This window comes from Saccopteryx leptura, chromosome 8 (assembly GCF_036850995.1).
Source record: "Saccopteryx leptura isolate mSacLep1 chromosome 8, mSacLep1_pri_phased_curated, whole genome shotgun sequence".
Taxonomy (NCBI): domain Eukaryota; kingdom Metazoa; phylum Chordata; class Mammalia; order Chiroptera; family Emballonuridae; genus Saccopteryx; species Saccopteryx leptura.
Genome location: NC_089510.1, coordinates 83,833,449 through 83,838,858, shown reverse-complemented (window position 1 = coordinate 83,838,858; position 5,410 = coordinate 83,833,449). Strand labels below are relative to the sequence as shown.

Below are 5,410 nucleotides of genomic sequence, written 5' to 3'. Positions count from 1 at the left end.
CCTCCTGGTAGATGCCTGTCACTCACCTCACCACCACAAGTCAAAGCATTCCATGTGAATGACTGGTTTGTGTTCTGGATTTATTGCTCTATTCTTAACTATATGCTCAGATCCCAGAAATCCTGAAAAAGTATATAATTGTATCATTTTTAATATATTTTAAGTTTTGAAGTGAATAGAACAATCACGAAGAAAGGTTAAAATTTAGAAAAAATTTTAAAAACTGCTCATACATTTAAAAAGCCCTTCAAAGGGGTGTCATCACCAGAGCCTGCCAAACTGGCTACGTGAAGGGCAGAGGAAGTGGGGATGCTGAGCCGGCTGCAAGCGCCGCGCGAGGGGGAGGCGGCGCTGCTTGGGTTGACGGCCGCACTGACTGCCCAGCTGAACCGGCTCCAGGGTTAAGAACTGGTCCTCCAATCAATGACTTGTTCTAGAAGAGGGGATGAGTTACTGTCTTCTTAAGCTGCACATGAGCAGTCAGATGAGATGTTGGTGCATGACACTGAAGCATCTGTCAACCAAATTGCACTGGATTTGAGCAAAAGGAGTTCTGCACCAGACGAGGAGGAGGAACAAGAATCAGAGTCCTGAAGTGGGGAGAGAGCCAGGGTCAGTTATACAAGTTAAACCTCTAAGTCTCCTAAATAAATAAATGCCTTCAGAAAACATTAACTATTAATGTTTTGGTATATTCTCTTTTAGTGTTATATTTACTATGCCATAACCATGTTTCCATATTGATTTGTTATACATTTTATTTATCTTTAATGGTTCTGTTTTTTTTCTTTTTGTATTTTTCTAAAGTGAGAAGCAGGAAGGCAGAGAGACAGACTCACGAATGCACCAGACTGGGATCCACGCAGCATGTCCACTAGGGGGTGATGCTCTGCCCATCTGGGGCATTGCTCTGTTGCAATGGGAGCCATTCTTTGCAATGGGAGTCATTCTGCGCCTGAGGCGGAGGCCATGGAGCCATCCTCAGCACCTGGGCCCACTTTGATCTTGGAGCCTTGGCTGCGGGAGGGGAAGAGTGAGAGAGAGAAAGGAGAGAGGGAAGGGTGGAGAAGCAGATGGGTACTTTTCCTGTGTGACCTGACCAGAAATCAAACCCGGGGACTTCCACACGCCAGGCCAATGCTCTACCGCTGAGCCAATTGGCCAGGGCTTTTTAAATGGTTCTTAAAGTTCCATAACTATATTACCATTTTTATATTTGGAACTATTAGATTGCTTCCATTATAAAATAAACTTTAACTTATTCTTTTCTGATTATATAAATAAATATACTAACTGTGGAAAGTTTGGGATATAAAGAGAGAATAAATCAACTATACATGCAAATGTGATATACAGATGCACAGGTTTGATTTTAACTTTTTCTTTTACTTTAGCCTTATATGGGTATGGCTTATATGGTTATAAGGATTTACCCTTACATGGTTATTCCTCATACAGGAAATGTGTTCTAAAGTTATTGTAAGTTATTTGATCCTGCTGAGGCTCTCAGCTCAGTAGCATTCCTCAACTCTCTGCCACGTTGAGGCAAGCTCAAATCTCAGTTTCTAAATAGTCCTTCGGCCACCAGCAGCCTCCCTGTGGCAGCCCTGTCCTCCCAGTGGCCTGCCCTCCAAACCACAGCTCTCCCCATTCCCCATTTCTTTTCTTTCTTTTTTTTTGGAAGAAACTGGTTCTTGCAGATTTCTATCCCTCTTCTAAGACCAGAACAATATCCAATAAGATGTTCTCTCTGGATGACATGTTCTGTACTAAGAACTTGCATAGGAGGTCCCAGACTGCAGCAACCATAATACTCAAAGCAAGAACTGACAGATTTCTGAACAACAGAGGTCTGAAGTTTGAACAGAATGATGAACAAACTTTATGCATCTTTTTTTTTCTGCTTAAGTGTTTTATAATTGCTCTGCTTAGTAAGCCTGGGAAATATATAAGCAGTCATCAGTTTCATAGATGTGAGAATTAAGGTTCAGCAAGGTTAAATGGCTTGCCTTAATAGTCACAAAATAGTATCATTAAAGAGAAAAGTGAGGGATCTCTTTTCCGTCAGGATTATACTCTTCTTGGGGCAGAGGTAAATGGCACTGCAATAAAGACTGGGCATGTGTGGGTATGACAGGAGGGGGCAGAACAGCAGAGAGAACGAGGTAAAAGGAGAGTGGAAGAGCAAAGAAGAGACCCAACAAAAGCCAAAGTTTATAGAAAAAAAATTGTAGACCTAATAGCTTTAAAATGCTTATTGTTTGTGTGTTTTGGGAGGTGGACGTCATGGTTCCTGATTTGATCTACACATTTGCTAATTGGCTCACCTTTATTCTTGTAAGAGTAAGATGGAGCCTCCTCCCACCCCTTTCTTTCAAGGGTCAGTTTTCAGTTATACATTTGGAGACTGGAGTTTTAACCTCACATCGGATTATTGCCTGTGCACACTGCAACCTGAGCCTTTACTATGCTCTTAATGGTTCTCTGAGCCATGCTGTGGTCTTCTACTTGGTGCTATCTCAAACTCCTAGACAACTATAAACACCCCAAATTATGCTGCTACTACCAACCTGGCCTCAAAGGAGGAGATAGGCTGAGAAGGCCATACTTTTCATCATCAGGTCCTCTCAGTACCATTGAACAAGGCTGTGGATTGTAACATGCTCTAGTCAAGGTTTGAGATTGATCCAAGAAAATGTCTTTGGGTGACTAAAGGGGAAGTGGAGGGGAAGACTTATTTTCCCTATGTGTCTTTTGTGTAGTTTAATATTTTTTTCTTTGTGTGTTTATTACCTACTCAAAACTGAAACTAAGTTAAAGCCATGAATGCTATATATAACTTTCCAGAGTCCAAGTAAACAAAGGAAACCTCTTAAGAATTCCACTCATAGGAATAGTTCATTTCTGGGTCTGGTTTTTTGTCTTGAGGTCATCTCGCTACTCTTTCCCTCTTCTAGGGAGAGTCACATTTCAATTCTTCATAATGAGAATCTTGATTCATTCAAAGAAACACCAATTTCCTGGCCACATTGGTATGCCTTATCCTACAATCTGTCTCAACAACCAGAACAATCCATAGGACACAGTGATTGCCAGGAGTTTAGTTCTAAAAATCTGAATAATTTAATCTAGAATAACTATTGCAGAATTGTTACTTAGAACAATAATACAGGATGGCCTTTGCTTACCTGTTTCCCAGTACTTGGGGGTCCCTATGCCAGGGCCAGGTGGATACATGACTCCTTATTCTCTTTGTAAATTTATGGTCTTGATTCTGGACCACTCACCCATACATTTCTGAAAGATGCAAGACCAAGAGGAGTTGGGGTGAGGTGGCATTCTGAAAGCATGGAGGCACAAATCATTTTATCTTTGTTAAAAGCCAAGAGTCTATGACCAAGAAAAAAGAGAAAAGACTTAAATTACTAAAATTATGAATGAAAAAGGGGATATTACTACTGATCTTGCATAAGTAAAAAAGAATTATAAGGAAATACTATGCACACTCAATTGCCAGCAAATTAGATAGCCTACATAAAATTGACAAATTCATAAAAAGATACAAAATACTAAAACTGACTGAAGAAGAAATAGAAAATTTAAATGAACTTATAACAAGCAAAGAATTCACTGATTAAGCCATTTGTAGTTTAAAATATAAAATAAAATAAATTCCTACAAAAAATATCAGTCCCAGAAACTTTATTGGTAAATCTCACCAAATAGAGAATAACACAAATACTTAACAAAGTCTTTCAAAAGCAGAGGAGGGAATAATTCCCAACTCATTCCATGAGGCCAGTTTGTCTTGATACCAACACTAGAAAAAGACATCACAAAGAAAGAAAACAAAAGGATACATTCTTTGTGAAGGTATGTACAAAAAAAAAAAAAAATCAACAAAATACTAACAAATCAAATCCAGCAACACATGAAAAGGATTATACATCATGACTAAGTTAGTTTTAGCCAAGAAATGCTAGATTGACTCACCATGTGAAAATCAATTAATGCAAAATACCACATTAATAGAGTGAAGGACAAAAACCACATGAGCATCATAATAGATGGAGAAAAAAAACATTTGGGGAAAAACTCAACACATTTCATGATAAAAACATTTGACAAACTAGTAATGGACAGGAAATGCCTCAACCTGATGAAGAGAATTTTCAAAATCCTGGACTTTCAGGATCTGGACTCCTCCTCAGCAGCTCCTAAGGTTTTCTGCTGCTTCTTCTGCCCTCTTCTTGGTCATATATGCTACCATGGAGCAACGGCCAGGAGAGAGAAAAAGATTTATTGTAAGGAATTGGCTCCCACAATTATGGAGACTGTCAAGTCCAAAATCTGCTGCATGTACCAGTAGGTTCAAGAGCCAAGAGAACTGATGGTGTAACTCCAGAATCAGAGGGGCAGCCTGGAGCCCTGGGAGCCCTGGTGGTGCAGATAAAGTCTGAAGAAATGCCACTGGCCAGTGATGGGGAAGCAGACATCTGACTTGTATTGTGGGAGGAAAAAATTATTACCATGAACAACCACAGCGTGTCCAGCAGCCCAATCTGCAGAACCAAGCACCAGGGTGTTTTGAGACTTTCATTATGAATCTCAGATTCAGCAAAGGGGCAAATGCCAGGAGATTCCAGAGTGAAGAAATCTCATTACTGGGCAGGAATCAGGAGGGGAAAAACTCATGGGGCTGACGAAAAACTGTCATGTGATTCAACGTACGTGAGATGCAATTGCAAATCAAGGAACCAATGCGATTGCATTAGATAACCTGATGTCAGATTGTTAAAATTTTTTTCTTTTTTTTTTCTTTTTTTTTTTGTATTTTTCTGAAGCTGGAAACGGGGAGAGACAGTCAGACAGACTCCCGCATGCGTCCTACCGGGATCCACCCGGCACGCCCACCAGGGGTGAAGCTCTGCCCACCAGGGGGCGATGCTCTGCCCCTCCAGGGGGTTGCTCTGCCACAACCAGAGCCACTCTAGCACCTGGGGCAGAGGCCAAGGAGCCATCCCCAGCGCCAGGGCCATCTTTGCTCCAATGGAGCCTTGGCTGCGGGAGGGGAAGAGAGAGACAGAGAGGAAGGAGGTGGGGGTGGAGAAGCAAATGGGTGCTTCTCCTATGTGCCCTGGCCGGGAATCGAACCCGGGTCCCCCGCACATCAGGCCGACGCTCTACCGCTGAGCCAACCGGCCAGGGCCAGATTGTTAAAATTTTAAAAGAACAAGAAATCCCTGCATCAGGCTGGGTGCAAAGAAGCAGCCATCACAAGAAACTGCTGGTGGCAACATCACCTGTGCAGCCTCTTCAATTTGGAATTGCTAATAGTTTACTTAGGCTTACCCTTTCACCAGCAGTCCCATTTCCTGGTGTCCATCTCCAGCAGGGACTTGGTATGTAT

At 41.6% G+C, this 5,410-nt stretch overlaps 1 non-coding gene and 1 pseudogene across 1 annotated transcript; one reads left to right on the top strand and one right to left on the bottom strand.

Annotated features, from left to right (window-relative positions):
- The first annotated feature begins 309 nt into the window (after nt 1-309).
- LOC136380107 (snRNA-activating protein complex subunit 5 pseudogene) lies at nt 310-594 on the top strand (annotated as a pseudogene).
- A 4,539-nt stretch (nt 595-5,133) lies between these two features.
- On the bottom strand, nt 5,134-5,209 carry TRNAI-GAU (transfer RNA isoleucine (anticodon GAU)). The gene has a single exon. It is a non-coding gene; the product is annotated as a tRNA-Ile (tRNA).
- Between the last annotated feature and the right edge of the window lie 201 nt (nt 5,210-5,410).